The sequence below is a fragment of the Rhinolophus sinicus genome, chromosome 15, assembly GCF_057876585.1.
Source record: "Rhinolophus sinicus isolate RSI-liver-muscle chromosome 15, RSI-T2T, whole genome shotgun sequence".
In the NCBI taxonomy this organism is placed as follows: domain Eukaryota; kingdom Metazoa; phylum Chordata; class Mammalia; order Chiroptera; family Rhinolophidae; genus Rhinolophus; species Rhinolophus sinicus.
The window spans coordinates 107,358,328-107,377,264 of NC_142515.1; the positions used below are offsets into that span (position 1 = coordinate 107,358,328).

The 18,937-nt window shown below is 34.6% G+C and overlaps 1 protein-coding gene across 7 annotated transcripts in view; it reads right to left on the reverse strand.

The window, feature by feature from the left end:
* GRIA2 (glutamate ionotropic receptor AMPA type subunit 2) overlaps positions 1–18,937 on the reverse strand; it is a 121,944-nt gene that overhangs the window by 57,091 nt on the left and 45,916 nt on the right. The window lies entirely within an intron of this gene.

The window sequence follows — 18,937 nt, forward strand, 5'->3', positions numbered from 1 at the left end:
ACTCAGTGAAGTTCAGTACTCCTAATTTTAATCTTTCCCATAGACTACTCCATATACAACATACATTCTATTCCATATACAACAGTGAATATTATCAATATATTTTGGCTTAGGACCATCATCCTTTAAAAAATAGTATTTGATTTGAAAATTCCTTTTGTCCCCACAATCCCTTATCCTCTAACAATATTTATAGGTCAGTGAATGGCATATGACACTTCCTTCGCTCACCCACTTCCCAACACTCAGACCATGACTTAGTATTGCTTGTTCTAACACCTAAAGATACTAAAATGTGGCCAATTCTAATCATCCTAGTTCACTAGAGCATGTACTTGCATTGTGCTTGCCCTGTGCCTGGCATGTTCTCTGGTACACTAACTTATTAATTTCTGATGAAGCCCTTGAGGATGAACTATTATTATTGCCCAATTACTGATGAGAAAATTGACACATAGGGAGATTAAGCGATTTACCCACGGTCACACAGCTAGTAAGTGAGCGATGTTGTGCTCAAACCTAAGCAATGTGGATTTGGAGTCCATGTTCTTAACTAATGGATAATACTACTCTTCTTACTCGGGTTATTGAATACCTACCCAGCTTTCCTCCTTCATCCAATTATGCTCCTCCCATTCTATTTTCCACCATATAGTGAGAATAACTTTTTGAAGCACTAATTTGATCATATCTTTCTGAGAAGTAAGGGGTACTTTGCCCAAGACTGATCCCTTGTAATACGCTATAGGAACCACCTATGCCATGGACCTTAAGACCACAATTGAGGTCAACCACGTGACTTTGCATGAAGGAATAGCTGGTATTTTTTTTTTTTTTTAATATCATGGGATATTTTCAATCTAGGAATGGAAATAAGCTCTCCAGAAACATAATCTAAAAACCCAGACCATAATATCAAACATCCTTTTAAATTAATCAACCCCACATAAAGGACAAGATCAATACTATCTTATTTCTTTTTATTTCCTTCACAAAAATAGATAGGCCATGAAAAATAGGTTCCATGAGTAAGAGCACTGCTAAAATATATACAGATTCTAATAACCAACTCCAGACAATCAATAAGTAATAGGCAATTGTTTTTAGTGACTATTGTATGACATGAAATGAAAGGAAAGCAAGATTGGCTATTTCTTTGAGTGGTCCTTATTTATCAAATATTCCCATTTTCCTTTAAATATTTACTAATCTTCAATTTACTTCTGTCTTTCTAATATACATTTTCTGGGATTTCTTGATTACATCTCTGTGATGTATCAACTGATGTCTTCTCCTTTATTACAAATCTTCTGTAGAACAGTCTAATATATCTCAGAAAACAACTGAATATATCTCCTTACATTTATTTCATACTTTAACATAAAGATGAGATCCCTACCTTTTATTCATGTTTATATTTTTGTCTTTCCCTGAGTACAGAAATTGAAAATAACCTTTTATGCATTTGAATATGCTCATTTTTCATATACATGAGAAAGTCCTTTCATTGTTAAAATGCTTCTAAGCAAAATCTGTGATGATTTCTTATCTTATACATGGATCTATGTGCACTGATGTGTATATCTTAAATTTTATGTTTTTTCAGAAATTGATGATTCCATGTGACATGTGAAATGTGCGAAATTGCTATAAAATTCTCTTTGAGTCTATTTTATTTCATTTCCTTCAGTATTGGTATGCCATCTAAATAGTATAGAAATATCAGGCATCATGATTTATTAATGAGACCTCCTCTCATCTTAAGTGAAATAGCTTCTGTGATAGGAACAGCAGCCACAGTGTGAAAACAAGGCTCGATAAAGGAGGTCACTGTTGAATGCATAGGCAATCTTAGTAAGGAGCCATACCTTTCATTTTCCATTTGTTTTAGACTCTGGAGTGAGTTGTCATGGGGCCTCTTTGTTATTATGGCCATCTGGAAACACTTGATTTTGGCCCAACAGCAGGCACCAGCTGTACAAAACTTCATAAGAAATCACAATTCACCTAACCCAGAAGGCCCTTCCCCTCTTTTTTTTTCAGGCAATTGAGCTAATTCGCCAATAAACATAATTTTATAACAATTGCCTTTCTCTCCTGACTATCCCTGGTCTCTTTCAACACCCTTATCTCTTGATGGCACATATTCAGTTGTCTATTTGTCTGTATTTTTCTAGATATTTCTCTCACAATGTCCCTTTATAACACTAGCCATATATAATTACTAGCCATTTGGTGAAAATCGTTCATGTCCCTCTCTTTACCTTAAGTCAGTCACTGTACCCAACATGATAAGAATGTCATTGTGATTTACAACCAAGAATCAATCAGAATGCTGACTTGAGCTAAAGTATTTTGCTTATGCAGTTTGAGTGACCATCTCAAAATGAAACACTTAGTGTCATACTTCTAATACTCCATCTCCAAAATAGCCAAGAGTGTTTTGCATTCTAATGCTGACGTTCTACCCAATATAACACAGATACATGATGCTATTGATACAACACACAAGGACATTAGTTGCACTACTTTGAAATTACTTTTGCTTTGATTAGAAATGAAAGTACTCATTTTGATCTCTACCTGATTCCCAGCCATGCCTCCAAAATGTAAAGCCATTTCCCTAACTTAGACCCATCCTCAAAGGAAGAAAATTTACTATCACTGAGAATATCCAAATAATGAGTCACGAGCTCTGGATATAATTCCAAAGACAACTTTCTAAAATGAGTTAGACAACACTGGTACCCTATATATAGTCATTCTTTCCCTACATCATTCAGAAAGCAGAGGAAGGAGCAGAAAAGCTCTCAGTTTGCCCTTTAGCTTCCTGATCCATATAATTACCCTATGAGACACTTACAAATTTCTGAAGGATTATGCTGATTAGTATTAGAATTACTGTTATGTCTTAAGATTCAAAACCGATTGCAAAGTGATAAATAAAGATGCTCTCACTGAGTTCTACTTTAATATCAACTTTGAGAAATTCAGTAAAGAGGAGTCCTTTTAAAAGACACTTGAGGTCAAACAGCAGAAATGATAATCTCTGGGGAGTAAGTAACTTGCTGAATATTCCACTTTTTATTATAAGCCCAGATGATATCAGCCAATAACAATGCTGATGGTGCATCCAACACACATCTTTGCCTTTTGGATCATTCTGCTCATTGGTGCTGCTAATGGACCATGCTCGGTACAGTCTGGAGAACCTTGCATGGTTATTTAGTAGAAAGGCCAAAGAAGAACAGAGCATGATTTATTTTTGTTTCACATTTTTTTATACTATAAATTGCCATTCACTTCAATGAAACAGCACAGGATGCTTCATAAGCAGGAATGGAGATAGCTCTGTTGCAGCTTGTACAGTCTGGTGAAAGCTGCCTCACCAAGCAATCCTGACTTCAAAATATGAACACCAGAGGAAATCTCTCCCTTTCATCGTTACACTTCTTCTGACATTAACCCCTTGTAAACTTTGACTTTGATTTTGCTATTGAAATTTACCTGTCATTTGTCAGTAACAACCTACTGGTCACTATCCAGTGATATATATATATATATATATATATATATATATATATATATATATATATATATATATATATATTTTTTTTTTTTTTAAATCAGATCCAACTTTCCTTGCTTCTCTGAATTTATTAATAAAAAACGTGCTCTGTGAAATTCTCTCTCTCTCTCTCTCTCTGTGTCTCTCTCTCTCGATACTAGTTTTTCTCTTTTTCAATTCTTTCTCTGCATTGCTGACAAGTAAAATCGTATCATTCTGGTACTTTTCCCTCTAATCACTTTTCATATTATTATTATTATTATTATTTATATGTTAAACTAAAAAGACATTCTCCAAGAATTTGTTTTACAATTGTTTTAGCTTCTCTTATTTACATTCTATCTCTTAGTGGTCTCATCCCTTTTAACATGGTCAAATTCAACTTTTCATGCACGTTTCCCAAAATTCATCATCACCTCATTGCCTCCACTTACCTATTTTTACTTAAGAAATATGTATTGCAAATATACGATGGTACAAGCATAGTGTTAGGTTTAGAAAGTGCCACAACAAACGGGATAGACATAGTCAATTCTTAGCTGGAGTTGATAGATCCAGTCTCTTACCCTCCAGTGTCACCCATTGGAAAACAACTAATTTCATATCATTCCAACTAATTCCATAAAAACAAGGAGAAAAACTCTGAAAATCTTATCCTACGAGGCCTGTCTTTGTGTTGATTTGCGTTTCCTTTTTCTCATGGCATAACTCTTGCAATCATTGATTTTCCGTATTTTTTCAGAATAATTAATTCATTACTCTTCCTTGTCTTGTTCATGCTATCTATAACCCTCTCCACTTTATTCTACTTCATTCATTCCACATTAACTAAGTATTTTGGGGAATTTACTACGTACTATTCTAGGTATTGAGGAGACATCATTAAGCGTGACAGGTGAGGTCCCTACTTATATGAAGCTTGCATAACATTATTTTTTTTTTTTAATTTTATCAGTTTCAGGTGCACAAGACAAAGCAAAACTTAGACGTTTATCATTTATATCCCTCACACTGTGTGAACCCCCCTCCCCCCATCCACTATCCCTCTGACATCGCACAGAGCCAATACATTTCCACTGTTTCTATTCATAATGCTGTACTCCGCTTCCTGTAACAATATACATACAAATATATAAATATACATATATATATGTATATTTATATAAAATTATAGTTGGCATTCAGTATTGTTCAGCTTCAGGTGTACAGTGCAGAGATCAGGCATCTACATCATCCCTGAGGTGGTCTCCCAAATGGGACACGTGTCCATCGGATACCCTACAACATCTTTACATTATTGATTACGTTCCCCAAATTAATTTTCAATACCCCATGGCCATCTTGTGGTTACCGACTATTTTCTAAACCTCTCACCTTCCCCTTATCCCCACCCCCCGGCCCCTCTAGCAACCCTGTTTTTCCTCTATGTGTTGCTTGTATCTGCACCTTTGCTTACTGTCGCCTCGGTTCTGCTTAGCTCAACTATCCCCCCCCTCCTCTCTCCCCCTCCTTCAGTTCATACTCTTGTTATATCAATAGTCTTCCCAAAGCATACCACTGAAAAGGCATTCTCCAAAGATCTGTCTTCCAATTGTTTTTCTTCTTTTTTTACACTCCATCCTTGATATTGCATCCCATTTCACAAGGTCAAATTCAAATTTTGGGCAAATGTTTCCCAAACCTAACCATCACTTCAGTTGTTTCCCTTTGTTTCTTTACTGAGAAAATATACCATAAATATACTGTATGTAATTATGCAGCAAATATACTCTATATTCTGTGTATATATACTACAAATATATACTGTAAATATACCACTCATGATTTTTTAAAATCATTTATTTTCATGATTATTTCATATAATTTCCTTGCTAGCACAATTTTTAATTAAAATGTTTAATTCTTTTAAGACCTAAAGTATGAGTTTTCTAGAATAAAAAAATACATAAAATACCACTGTTTTACATTGTCTAAAAGCCTATATCTTTAATATCAACTATTAAATACCACTGAAAAATTATTAGTTTGTATCCAATAATCTTGGGGTTCTGACCTCAGATGCAGCAGTTGTAAAAGCTAAACGTGAGAACAACCTGGGATTGAATCCTGGCTTTATTATTATTTATTTGGAATTGGTTGGGCAAGTTACTTTATGTTACTCTGTCTCAGCTTAGTCATGTGTAAAGAGGATAATAATACCACGTACCTATTTCGCTATAAGCTGAAACAGTGCTGGCAACTAGTAAGCCCCATTGAAGTTGCTCATGGCCTCCCTGCTTATATTCCGTGTTCTAATCAATCTTGATATTAACTATTTATTAATCATGCATCAGGATTTTACTCATCTTTTTTAAAATTCACCAATTCTGTGAGACAAGTGTTCATATGGTAAAATTAAACCCATCTTTTCAGAATGTGAGAATCACTGCTGACTTCTTCCCTTTCTTTTTCGCCAGCATACAAATTGTCACCCAGTATGGCCCATTTGACCTCTCAAATCTGTTCTCTCCAGCTCTGCTGACATTGCCTTAATACGGTCCTTAAATATTTATTGACTAGATTGCTGCAACAGCCTCCCAAATAAACCTCTTTATAATAAATCTCTTTCTTATCATGGCAGATATAACCTTCCTGGTTAAAATTGTCAATGTCTTCCCATTGTTCAGAGAATAATATACATTACAGTGCTCAGATATTAGCTACTCACTGTGGTCTGAGTTACGTACCTCTCCTATATGTGATTCTAAAGCAATCTGCATGTCTGCATATTAGCCTGAGTTATGTCTAGCTTTGCCCTCTCTGAGCTAATTGAATGCAGAGAATGAAGTACTGTTTATCTCTAAATGCATAACCTATCACATACTTGGCACACCGCAGACACTTGATAAATGTCAAGTAATAAAATACCAATTCTTCCATGAAGGGTGTCCTGCTCACTATCAACTGAATATGATTTCCCTGATTACGAACCCCGTAAGCACTCTGTCTTTACCTCTCTCATGGCCTGAAGTACAATATGTTTGAGTGTGTGTGTGTGCATGTGTGTGTGTCGAGGGCTGTGACCTCCTTGAGAGCAGGAGTCAGTGTGAGAAGAGCATAAGAACACCTGAATTGGAAGCTCGGCTCTATCCTTCCCTGGTCACTTGGTAGAAGAGTCATTAAACCTGAGCCTCAGTTTGCTAATCTATCGAATGTCGTTTATTACTATCCTGCCTACCTGAGAGGCATACTGCAAGTTTACATTAGAAAATATATAGAAAAGTACTAGGGAAAATATAAATCATTAAATAGATGTGTTAATGACAACAAATCCAACGATGATAATTTTTGTATTCTCTTCAATACCCAATTCAGGATTTCTTCAGAAGTATACGAGTATTATTAAATATTTGTTGAATGAATACATTATGTGAACCAATTGGATAACAAAGATATGAAGCAGGTTCTTGTGATAAAATTTTCTTTTTTCTGATACTGGAGTATTTCTGCAATCATGTCACAATAGTATTTTCTTCCTTCACTATCATAGCAAAATACCTAGCGTTAGTTGAACATTACCTGTGAAATTTAGTCTATCTGTTCTCACAATAGGGAAGAAAAAAACCACAGTCATTACTACAAGGAGACAGTCTTTGGAATGTTTGTGAAATTTTATTATTTTTAAGCTTTCAAAATGTATTTTATTTATATGGGCAGAAATTGTACCAGGAGAGGTCCTGGTTACTGAGCTAAAACAATACACAGAGCAAGATACAGTTGGAAACCTAAATGAACTTCTTTGTCCTGGACATATGTCCCATAACACATTTTGTACTTGAAAATCTCCTCAGGTATTCTCACCATCTCAGATGTCTTATTTCTCTAATTCAATGGAATAGTTCAGCCTGAAAATTTATAAGCAACATTTATTCCCCTAAAAATGTAATTGTTGTAACATGTGGTACATGTAACATTTGGTTTCCATATGAAAACTTGGGAGAATGCTAAAAATGGAACTGTAATTCTTTTATTCTTGTGATATTTAGGTAACTACAATATGCTGTTCTCATAATGAAATGGAGTAAAACTATCTACTTTCCATTAATGGGATTATTTTAAATTTCTCATATTTACAGGGGCACCTTCTTTTCCTATCAATTGACAGGAAGGGTTTCCCACTCGGGAGCCTACCCTACCTTTGCTCTGTCCACTTCTGTTCCTCAGAGCCCAGCACAGTTCATAACATAGACACTCAGTTTATAGCTATTGAATGAAACACTAAATGATTCAAAAAAAAATGTGAAGAATAATAAACATTCACCACAATGACATTCTCTATAAATTGCCTCACTGATGATTTTGCCTATAGCCGTGCCACAAATCTTTACTATGATAAATTACTTCTCCTTTGCATAAATTTTGATCCCATTTTTCATACAAATATTAAATGTGATGCGTCATCACTCAGTAGAAGACTATGAAGTTGTAGTAATATATTTTTCTTTCCCTCTAACAAACATTTATCCTTCCTGACCTTCGCGTTATGTTTGCTGAGTGAGGTGAAATGTCTTAAGTTTATTGCTGTTGCCCATATTATATGCAGCTTTAAAAAAATCTATAACATTTATTCTGGCTTCATTCATCATCTGGGAGAGCCGGCAATAGTAGGACTGGCAGTAATGGGCAATAACTCTCATGTGAATTTTAATGATGGGTTCTGGACACATAAATGAAAGAGAATTACCTCCGTTTATACAAGATGCTATTCACAAAAGATAGTCCCATTCTTCATCCCTTGGACATGTATTTCTTCCTCATGAATACACATAGTTCTACCCTCTGCAAATTCTTGCTTGACTTGCATGCTCTGTGTGAGTTCTGGGCACTGCATTCCCTGATGTGATTTGAATGTTGTGGATAAAGAGCGCCCAGCTGAATGTCTGGAGGCCTGGTGTCTAATCCTGGTTATGACACCAGCCAACTGTGTGCTTCTGGCAAACTGCAGTTTTCAAATGTCTCAGTGCCCTCAGAGGTCCCATGGAGCTCAAACTTGGGCCTGTGTGGCCAAATAGCAAAGATAGAAATTATACAAAATGTCAGGTAGTGAATATTCATTATTCATCATATTCTTACTCATGTAAAATGAGTTTGTAAGAGACAGTAAATTTTCACAAAGTAAATTCTACCATTCTCTTCATGTTTTAGTAGTCTTGCTTGCTTTTTTGTTCTTTTTCTATTTCTTCTCATTCCCACTCGTCCTATTTCCTCCTTCATTTATTTTACTTTTCTACTTCATCTTTATCTCCACCTTCAGCCTACCAGGGATATCCTCAACTTCACAGCTACTGTTAGTCTCGATGCCTAAAGAAATGTCTAATCTTTTATCTGATTGTAATTAGGATGTACAAAATTGAAGAACTGTGTTTCTACCAAATACGGATCTGATGCTATTTCAGCACAAATAAACATTTTAGCTTTTGTAATGAAAGCTACTTCAAAAAATAATTTTAACATTAAAAAATATCTGGAAGATTTTTATTTAAAATATATTTCTTAAGTCACATGCAAAAAAAAAAAAAAAAAAAAAAAAAAGACAGCTGGATTGCCTTGCTTGTCTGGAAGCTTTCTGGTTAGATCTGCTAACCTTCTTCCCTGTGAATGGCTGTGTCTGAAGCTATCACAGGACTTGCTTATCCCAAAGGATGGTAAGTGAGAGGATTTCTACTTACAGGCCTCAGGACTTACATGTTAACTCATAGAAGTTTGTTAAAATAGGAAAAACATTCAATATTACAACACACAATTATGCAAATATACTAAGAATTGCACTGAATCATTAGCATACATCCTTAAATTGCTGAATAACTAGAGGGATTAAGTTGCACATGAGGGACTCACTCACACTTGATGCCTGGTTCCTGGTAAAGTTATCAGCTAATGTTTGGTAATGGAGCGTGGCACTTTGCTCTAAAGTTGTCCAAAGGGCTTGTCTGCTCATTGTCACACCCCCTTCAATAAGAGGAGCAGGGATAATGTTAATGATGTGAAAAGACTTCCCTCAAGAAAGGATAAGTAACTTACTTTTTGGCCCTGGCATTTATCTTAACATAAATAAAATGTTTATCACTAAAAAATAACCGGAATAAAGTCTAATACAAATTTAAACAAGCGTAGTCATTAAAAGGCTACAAGGTGTGACAATTAAGTTTGTGAACTTGTTACAGCGATGTTGCTAAACTTTTTTGATATAGAGGCATAATTTATTATGCATTTGTACCAACTGGACAAACAGTTAACCAAGTTTACTATTTGGAAGTGCTGAAAAGCTGCGTGAAAAAGTTGAACGACCTGAACTTTTCACCAACAATTCATGGCTCTTGCATCACGACTGCACCAGCTCACACGGCACTGTCTGTGAGGGAGGTTTTAACCAGTAAACAAATAACTGTATTGGAACACCTTCCCTATTCACCTGATCTGGCCCCCAATGACTTCTTTCGTTACCTGAAGATAAACTAAATATTGAAAGGAAGACATTTTGATGACATTCAGGACATCAAGGGTAATGCGACAGCTCTGATGGCCATTCCAGAAAAAGAGTTCCGAAATTGCTTTGAAGGGTGGACTAGGTGCTGGCGTCAGTGCATAGCTTCCCAAGGGGAGTACTTCCAAAGTTACCATAGTGATACCCAGCAATGAGGTATGTAGCACTTTTTGTAGCATGAGTTCTCAAACTTAATTGTCCGACCTCGTATAATTTCCCTTCGCCGTCTACTCTTCTCATAGACAACCCCTGATAACAACCATTTGATATAGTGTTTCCACATAGTTCTAGTTAGAGTTTATTTTGTTTGTTTCCTTTTTCATTACATTTTTTATTAATGAGACCATAGGACAATTGTCCTGTGACTTGCTTTGACACATGACAAAGAAATTACCATGTGGGTACAGACTTAGTTCATTCTTTTAAACTACTACCTGGTGTTCCCTGGTCAGGATGTATCATTATTTCATTACCATTTACTATCTGAGATATTATAATTATCATGAATTTTTGTTACTACAAACAAGACTGTAGCAAACTCATCAATACTTTCATCTTTTACACTTGTGCTACTATCTCTGCAGGACAGATTATTAAGAGCGGGATTGGTTGGTTGGATGTTGTTTTGGATAAAGCGTTAATGATACTATCAAATTATCACCCGAATACAATGTACCGATTCACATTCCCATTGACAGAATAAGATAAATTCTCATTTTTTTGGTGTTCTTCACCAGAAGTGGATATTTCTCAACTTTACTAATTTAACATGTGAAAATATCATTTCATTGTTGTTTTAGCAATGACAGCTTACATTTTGTACACTTGGCTTTTTCATTTATTAACTCTTTTAAAACTAGTTATATCTAGATGGGTCCTACTATTATCCACATTTTACAGGTGAATAAAACTTGAAAACAAGAGATTTTCTAGGATCATGCTAGAAAATAAAGGAGTGTGTGTCAAACTCAGGTAGCTTGAATTCACAGATTGTTCTTTTAGTCATTGTACTATACTTCTTATGGGTAAACGGGAAAATTTGGATTTCCACCATTATTCATAAAAACATTCGTTTTTACTTTTTCCTCTTTTAATGGTTTATTTCTATACTTTGCATATTTTTCTATTACCATTTAAGTTTTGATATATTTAATCATATGGAAAGTTCACACCTTTCTTTTGTCTTTTACTTTGTTTATAGTGACATTTTAAACCAAATTATCAATCTTTTCTTGATGACTCCTACGTTTTGTGTCTTGCACAATAAGAATTTCCCATCTTAAGCATTTCAAAAGATTATTTTATGTTTGGTTTCATAATTATCCTTTTTTAAATTCTCCTAATATTAATATTTGGATTTTATAGAAAGTAGAAATCTAACTTTGTTTCCACCTATTCAATTTTCCAAACCCTTTAATTTATTAATTTCCACTTGATTTTAAATGTCACCTTTATTATATGCTACATTTCTATTTGTGCATGGGTCTGTTTCTGAAGAAGAAATAACCATTGCTTTTAGTGTCCTTTTGCAAAGCTTTTCTACCTATTGATTTACCCTTTTTATCTTTCAAATTTTGTTTAGGATTGGATTGAAATACAAATTAATTGGCAGAGATTAACATTTACAGCATTAACTTGCTATCCCATCTGTGTTAGCTCAGAACTGTTTTCTGATTTTCAGTAGAGTTGTACACTTTTATTCATACCTAGCACACTTATTAGTTTTTCCCTAGATCTTTGTGACTTTATTACTGCTGTTGTCAGACATATATTTTTTTTCCTTTATACTTTCTAATTTAGGGATTGCTAGTGCCTAGAAAGGCTACTGACTTTCAAACAATATTTTTGTATCCAGTGATCTTACTGAATTCTCTTATCATTCATATGAGCTTCTGGGTCGATTCTCTTGGATTTTTCTATGTGGAAAAGCCATTATTTTTGTATAGATTTTATTCAGCTCACCTTTGGGCCATGCACATGCCTTTGAGAAATCATTTCTCCTTAGTTTTGTAAATTGAAAAGTATACCATTAATCTGGTTTCCATGCAATAAAAATTAAGTGAGAATTTGAATGAATATTTGGTATAGTTGATTAATGTATATAAGTAAACTCCTTTATACAGTTCATAATTCTCCTTTCTCAGAATATACTGGCTTTTAAAAAGCCCATATATTATATGAATAATTGTTTCAACTTTCTACTTTACTGTGTAGTCCACAGAGAATGAAAACAATAGTAGAAAACATAATGCAAGTAACGTAACATCAATATTTGACCATTATTAATATGGTTCTATAATTACTCATACCCTGTTCCCAGCATACCATAGAACAGATGCAACAAAAGCAAATGAAAAAATAATTAGCCAAGCAATAATTCTCCATTAGTAAAGGACAGAAGATTGAGCAAAACTATTCAGAGGGATGAAAAGAAGCAGACAATAAATGAATAGCTAAAAAGGATGTATTTGGGAAAGAAAGCACAAAAGCTCAGTGTAGATTAGTATTGCAATAACTATTTAATTTCTATGAAAGAAAAAGCAGGAGAAAAATGAAATGAATAGACGGTAGCTAATTGCAGAAAAACATTAATATTGTATATATCTTGTGCTTACACTGTAAGTTATTTCAGCTGCGTGTGATTACTGAAAATAGGCACATATGAATCATTTAAAGCCATCATTTCAAGCATATCTAAGTGAATGGATGCCTTGTTCTGGAGAAAACATGTAATTTTGCATGAAATCTCAGAGAACATTGAAGATTTGGCAATTTAAAGATTGTTAAATTAAATGCAAATGACAAAAACATAAAGCAAAAGCACAAATTTCTACTGGAGTCTAAAGTACTGTTTGGTTGCCAGCCTTTTTTTATAGCCACTAGATAATTGCCACATCCTTAATAGATTAGGTTGTGAAAATAAACAAACCGAGGCAAACTAGAACACCTAAAATCATTTCTCAAGGAAGCAAAAAATACGTTCTTATTTCAAAAATTTTCAAGAATAGAGTTAACACTGTAGGGTTTTCAGGCGAGAATTCCCGCCCATTCTCAGGATTTCTTTTTGTTTTCCTGTTCCTGAATCCTGAGATACAAACTGTTCTGTTCTCCATAATGAATCGTTTCCACAAAGTGAGGGCCAATACTACCAACCACCCGGGTTCAAGGAGCCAATTTTTCTGATTTCCTGACCAACATTTCTCAGGATTCAGAAACGGGAAAGTGAAAACAATTCCTGAGAACGGGCAGTAATTCCCTACTGGAAAACCTCGTTACAGAGTCATTGCATAACCAGTATCTACACTTAAATTGAACAGTTAAAAAAAATAAATAAATAAAGCCTTATAAGTAAGTACAGTGATATTGATCTCTACATGGCCATCATTCTTTGAATTAATAACTAACAATTAATAAAACATTGTCTGATTATGTGCTAGGAACTCTCCTTAGGGCTTTTATATATATCAAGTCATTTAACCCACCCAACAAGTGACATACAGAGAGCTCTCCCAGTTCCACACAGCTGGTGTTGTGGAGCTACCATCTGAACCCAGACATTTTGGCAGCAACTAGAAAATAACACACAAAAAAGCCTGCAAAACATACTGCAATAGATATGAAAAAATGAATTCCAGAGTAGAGATAAATATACTACATCAAACAGCTATTGGGGAAAAATAATTTCTCCAGCCTTTTGTTTAAAGTTATTCTCTAGTACATATTCTTACTGTATGGACTGCATGTGTGCACACTCACATGCTGCCCTATGAATCCAAATAGGTTGAAAACAACCCAATATAAAATCAAGAATGACATGAACAGACAATTTCTCTAAAAAGGGACACAGGGGGCTGATACAAAAATTTTAAAATGCTCAACCACACTGAAAATCAGGGACACGTTCATGAAGGTCAACTGAGTCTACAAATTGGCAAAAGTGAAGAGTCTGATGATACCAAGAATTGATATTATATAGAAACAAGAACTCACATATTGATAGTAAGTATATAAATTGATACAACCACTTTGGACAACTATTGGGCAAGATCCTGTAGAGTTAAAGAAGCACATACCAGCAATAATTCCTTTCTTATGCACATGCCCTGGAATGCTGAGAAATGTATGCCAAAAGACAATCGTGTGAAATACTGATGGCATCATTTTTATACGACCAGAACAACCAAATCAACTTTCTACAAGCCACCACACACTGTGGTATATTTATTGGAATACTACACAGCAGTGAAAACAATTATTTTCAGTTTTTGAATTCATTATTATCATCTAAAACTACAAGAATAAATCTCAAAATATACCCTTGAGTAGGAAAAAACCAAGTTACAGCAGATGGATAATTTGCTTGTGTAATATTAAAAAATAAACTATATACTCTTAAGAATAAACATATGAGTGGTACAAATATGAAACGTATAGTAATGAGAAACATTGCATTTCAGATAAAACCTACATTGAGGACATACAATAGTGGAGGGGTCTCAGGAATTTCAACCTTATTATTAATACTTAATTTCTTAAGCTGGGTGCTATCTATAACGATGTTTACCATCATATGCTGTATAACTTTTGGTAGGTCTGATATATGTAGTAATATTATTTAAATAATAATGGATGCTTTGGAGATCAGGGCATATAAAAATTCTGGATACAGTCACAAAGGAGCAGATGAGGAACAGAAAACACATTGTATGAAGTGTAAATCCACTAACGTCTAAGTAGAAGTTTAATTTCATTTGGCGTGTCCTAATTCGTGCTTTTTTTTTTTTTTTCCATTCTCAATAAAGAAACTAGCAAACTACGTTAAGAAATAAATGCTGACTGCTTAATTACGTGCACTAGCTGGCCCAGTTCTCCTTTTCATGCAACATCAACTTCTCTCAAACTTGCTCTTCAGAATTATGCATTATGTCTTGTCAGGTGACTTCTAGGTCACTCTATTTGCAAATGGTTAACATGATAAATGTCAAGGTTCTTTTCTATTAGCAAAATCTGAGGTCAACTCTTCTCTAGAAATCTCCACGTTTTCTGCTAAATGTAAATTTGTTATATTGCTGCCACAGTATTAAAAACTCTCCAGCATCATCCATGAATGGGTGTTAATAACAAAAAACTAGGTCATCGATGATTAATTAATGACTCTAAACTTTCACCTTTCGAAAAGGATTTCATATCTATTATCTCTTTGATCTTATAATAGAATCACAGGATAATAGAACAAATATTATTATCTCTACTTGGGTGATTTTCTATTTAAATATACTGGTAAGAGTGTCGTAATTTACTTCAGAAAGAATACTAATTTCTAGTAACTTTTAAAATTAAAAGGTTAAAACTGAAAAATCTGAGGGTGAATTAATTTATGTATGTGAAACGAAAGTCACCAAATTAGGAAATAGTAGAATGCAGTAAATAACTTAAAGATACTAGAAACTTTTATTTCTACATACAATCAAACTGGCAAAGATGTAATAGACATATCTCCTGCTCAAATAATGCCAATGATTCAGATGGATTTTTGACCAAATAAATTATTTTTGCTTATTAAAAGTTTATTTAATTTAATTAAGCTAAATAGATATTAATATGTTGATAATTTCTATGTTATAAATAATTTAGATAATAGCACATTAATCATTCCAATTTTCTTTGTGGGTATTTGTCACATTCAATATGGGCCTAACATTTCAGGACTCAGATTATTCAGCGAGGAAATTTGCCTGTGCTCCTGAAAATACACAACACCGTTTCTTCTCTCAGCCAGGACGTCTCACTGGTCTGCAAAGTCTGACAAGCCCAAACTTTATGTTGCCATCACCACGATATTGTACTGAAACAAAATTAAATCAATACAGCATTCTCTGTGAGTGGCTCTTACAATAACTACCAAGAGATTCTGGGGCCTAAGAGAGCTATAGGTATATAGGAAGTCTAGACTGTAGATGTTTCAATGATCTAAACACCCACTGCTCACAATTAAAAAAAAAAAAAAAAAAAAAAAAAAAGTCTAAATATTTTTTAAAACACTGGTTTTTCTAAACTATTTCTCTAACCTATATTTCAGGTTGTAAAAAGGAGCCCCTTAAATGTATACTATAAGCAAATTGTATGTAAGTGAATAAAGTCGTTGACCCAGTCTGTTTCAATATCTTTTTGTGAAATCGGTGCATTCTCTTTCGAGTCGTAGCTCATACATATTTTTCTGTGCCCAGCACAATGGTAGTGTTGATAAATTTTGCGTAGAAAAAAAAAGTGAGTGTTGTTCTGACACAGGCATATCTAAGAATGTTAGTTGCGATACCTTATTTAGGATTTTTATTTTTTTAAAAATTAAGGAATGTATTTCAGTAATATATTTCAGTGTATTACTGAATTCTGTATTTCCATAATAAATTTTCTGTCTGAAGCAAAGCCTACCCCAAAAACAAAATTACTGCTAATAAAGTGGCTCAGATAAAACCACATCTTTCTCATCCTCCTGGATCTAAAGCGCAAACCCCGAATACCTATTTTGTGCCCCTCTGCCTCACTTCTCAACCCCATGTCATCCTTGCATCAACTTCCATCAGGCCTGAAAATCCATGTCAATACCTTTTTATTGCCTTCATTCTTAATTTTTCCTTAAATTCTATTGCCAAGTCCTTATAATTCCTCAAAACTGTCTTATCTGTAGACACTCTTTTTCTAGAGTCTTTCTTTAAAATGACCTACTCCTTAGTACTTAACAGAAAAAGATGCCTATTGATATAGGAAGTATGACGAATTATTATCCTCATGCCCCACAGTAAGTCACATCTCCCAGCATCCACAATCTCTACTGCCTTCCAACTGAGGACTTAGCCAGTCGATTGGCTAATCTCATCAAGATGACATCAGCAAACGTGATGCAAGCAGAGGTTTGATAAGTACTTACACATTAAGGCTCACCTTCTAGACCACTGCCCTGTCATTGAGAAGTCCAAGCTTGCCTCCTTGAAGTTTAAAGACCGTATGAGAGAGACTCAGACATTTCAGCCATCCTAGTAGAGTCAGAACTGACTCCCCCTCTAGCCGAATGTACTCACATGGATAAACCCAAGCAAGACAAGCAGGAGAACCTCCCAGCCAATCTACAGAATTACAGGTGGAAAAATGGTTGTCTTTTTTGAGCTAAGTTTTGGGGTAATGTATTATGTAGCCACTGAAACAGAAATTGATTTGGGACCTGCGTAATGGGCAGGAGCTAGAAAATCAGCAAGGAGACTGTTAGTGAAGCTTGGAGGAATGATACATAGTTAATAGAGCCCCCAAAGCCAGAAGAAAATGGCTATTGGACACGAATGATAGACATCCATGTGTTCTGTTGGTGAAAGCATTGGCAAAGCTATTACCTGAAAAAACTGTGCCAAATAAACTTGTAAGTCTGGTTGAGAATGTTTCGGGACAAAATGCTGAAAATGTCAGTTTGCATCTTTTAGTTGCTTGTAAGGACAGAGATCAACTGAAGAGAGACCTGTTCAATTTGCAAGTGGAATTTAGAGGAAGTGCAGAAGACCGGGACATGCTGGATTTCTAAATGTAAAACTCTGACTTGATGAAAGGAGTAACTAATTTAGTGCTCGATAACTTATGTTTGATGTCTGAGTTTATTATGTATCACTATTTGACATCGATCAACCATTTATCCTCCCTGTGCCTCTCTGATTCCTTATTTGTAAATAGCATTGGCTACATCACAAAGGTGTTATGAAACCTAAGTATGTAAAATTTTTAAGTACGTTAAAAAGCTATTTAAAAAAAGTTTCATAGACAGTTGACCTACAATGTTATGAAAGTTTTGAATTTTTCTTAATCTACATTGTTTAATTTGCAGACAACAAACTTAAGACCTCCAAAAAGCATCCCTTCCAGTATTCTTTGCAATGACAGAGCATAGCGAACTACTAGCATTAGCCAGTAATAAATAGTTTATGTTCCTATATTCTAATATGTTTAGGTTCCATTAAGATAAATCAAATATCCCTTTTTTTCTGCACTAATAGTTTGCTTAGTGTTTGAAAATAAAAATATCTCATGGAAATGAACAATTCATTTTTAAAGTGTATTATCCAAAAAAAAGCAAAAAAAGCATACTGTAGTTTCCATAATGTACAATGTTCTCTCAACCCACCAGTAGAATTACCAATCCTCTGATTCCCCATGCATCCAATTCCCTGTCTGCACTACAGATTAACTCCTATTCATTCTCCAAGATTAACCTTCATTTTTCATTTCTATTCTGAACTCTTTCCCTCTAAGTCCTGATGACCCTGATTCTGTGTTACCCTTTAAGGAGGCACATAAGGTGTCATAGTCTAATAATCAGCTCACTTGTTTGCCTTTCCAGCTAGATTATGAGTTGTAGTCAAAGAGTATATATTTCACTTTTTCATCTCCAATTCCTAGCACAGGAAGTGGCCTAGAATATGGGCTCAGAAAAGGTTTAAGAATCTTCAATTGGTGAATAAAATAATGAGCAAATAAATACTCTTTAGGGTAACTTAATAATCAAGGAAAATATGACTTAATCTCTGACACGTTTTAAATCTTCAAAAATTTCTAACACAAATTGAGCACCTTGAGCTCCATGCCAAAGAAAAACCTGAAAGCACAGCTGTGGAAGCTGCCACGTGGTATGTTCTCGGTGTGAGCCAATACCTTGAAGCTAATGGCTTGGTTCCTTTTGGAGCACCAACCCTTCCAGGTGTCTCCAAAATACTCATTACATAGAACATGTGCCAAGTTTCTGAAAAGGCACAGGCAGAGGAAGGATAGAAGCACTTGAAATAGTTTACACCCAAATAAATAGGAAC